This window comes from Pollicipes pollicipes, unplaced genomic scaffold (genome assembly GCF_011947565.3).
Source record: "Pollicipes pollicipes isolate AB1234 unplaced genomic scaffold, Ppol_2.1 Scaffold_4309;HRSCAF=5073_pilon_pilon_pilon, whole genome shotgun sequence".
Lineage (NCBI taxonomy): Eukaryota > Metazoa > Arthropoda > Thecostraca > Pollicipedomorpha > Pollicipedidae > Pollicipes > Pollicipes pollicipes.
In genome coordinates, this window is record NW_023596466.1 from 60,001 (window position 1) to 62,108 (window position 2,108).

Consider the following 2,108-nt stretch of genomic DNA (forward strand, 5'->3'; position numbering starts at 1 on the left):
ACGAAAACACCTCGGTGGGGTTAAAGGATGGCGAATGTCATGCTTCCATATGCGTTTTATGAGTTTGCCTCTCCATTCTGATACGTTTCAATTAGTCATCTTGCCAACACAATCATTTGTGTTTCATTTATGTGCTGTCATCGCGGAAAACCTTGCTAAAGACAAACGTGCTAAATGGTGGAACCACTGTTGGCACATTTCTTTCGCACGATCTGTACCGTGTTTCGAAACTGACATTTGCCAACCACACACTTAACATGTCAACTACATCATCTACTCATTACCCATCTACCCTTTCAGCCTACGCTTCATGCCTGTACCTTGCAGAAGCAATTCTTGGTTGGAGCATGAGGTGCGATGCACCGATGCGTTTAATTGCAACCTTTGAAATGCTTACCAGAGTTATTTAAACAAATGTTGTTTCAAGCTGATAAAATACTTATTGCTGTTTGTTATCCTCCACACTCACTCTCCCTACCGCTATGTCCATCATTTCCTTTTTCTGTCTAGTATCGATTCATTGCTGTTCACTTTTCCCTATATTTGCGCATCCTCTACGAAACCTCTACACAAGAAGCGAATGCTAAAAGAGGAGGGAAATGCAACCAAATTACTGCGCAGTGACACATGAGACATTGCCCCGCTCCACGCGAACTATGACAGGTCATTATAGTCATGACCACCTCCCCCCCCCCCTTGCACCTCCCAACGGTGGGCGGTGCCTGACTGCCGCTCCGTCCACACAAGCCGATGGTTTGTTCTGCTCTTCAGCTGCCAGCCGGGCCAGAGTCGCATCACGAACAAGCAGCCGCAGGGTTTGAAATGTGCAGCACGAGCAGTGTCAGCAGGCGTCTCTAGTTGTATTCGCCTTGACGGCGGTGCGGCGTCTCGAAAAGTGTGGGTTCTCACGTGAAGCTGCACGTGTAGTCGGCGACCAGTCTGTGTGATCCCAGCTACACATTAAGCGCATGACCGAACATCTCGCCTTGTCATGACGGTCCATGGAGGGGGGGGGGGGGGTAAGGGGCAGAAGGCCGTAAAGGTCATTACGGTCACCGGCAGCCGTGCCACCCCACGGGACGGGGGGGGGGTCCGGGAGGGAGGAGGGGGATGGGGTTCGGACCGGGGAGCTGCGGTACTTCACCGCAATTTATGAAAAAGCGAGGACCTGACCGCGTCCGGTTACCGGCTGTTTCGACACGACTGCCGTACGTGCCAATGTGCCAGGGCTAAGTAAGTGAAAATTGGCGCTGAAGTATCCACGGGGAATACCGTGTAGAATACCCGCTTCTAGCGCCGTCAGCAAATTATCTAGGTACTGCAGTTTCTAACTAGAGGTTTGCAGGATCGCAAGTGCACGTGAGTCTGCTTTTCGGGGGAGGAACGGCGCCTTGCCGTGGCGATGGAGCGCTGGACATACCTAGCGCGCAAGGCATGTACTTCGTTCACGGGATTTTACCCCGGGCACCGGGAAGGGTGCCCGGGGTAAACAAGTGTTTTTCCTTTCGCCGACCGAACTTCTGCGAACAAAATTGTCGCTAACAGCGTGACGCGATGCCACGAATGGCAATGACGTTCATGCCCAGTAGCGCATCAGGAATCGGCGTATCACCGAAAGCCTCTTTCTTCACCGCAACTTGAAGTGTCATGCACACAACCGAAGCATTCATTTTTACAATGTCGCTCAACTAATGCCAGAATAAGTGTTGATGTGAAGAAACCAGATACACCAGTCCTACATAATGGGATAGTTCAATCACAATAGCAGTCTTCTTCCACCCCCGGGTCTTGCAAGGCCTGACGGTTAAGCCTGATCTTCGGCTGAATTTGCTATCCCCGACAGCGAAAAAAGCGGCGAAGGACCTCGGCAGCGGGGCAGTTAGTACATGGCAAAATTCCGACCGGTGGCAATAGCACTGGTGAGTATCGCCAAACAGGCCGGCCTGCTCGAGGCTAACTCCCCACCATATCTTAGGCACCTCCAAGCCTGGTGCCACATGTGCGGTCTGGTGGGCGCCTTTCGATGCCCCACAGCACTTGGTATATACAGGATTAAACAGGGTTTATAGGCTGCGTGGAAAGGAGCGAGAAGCGTTTTGGGTTACGGA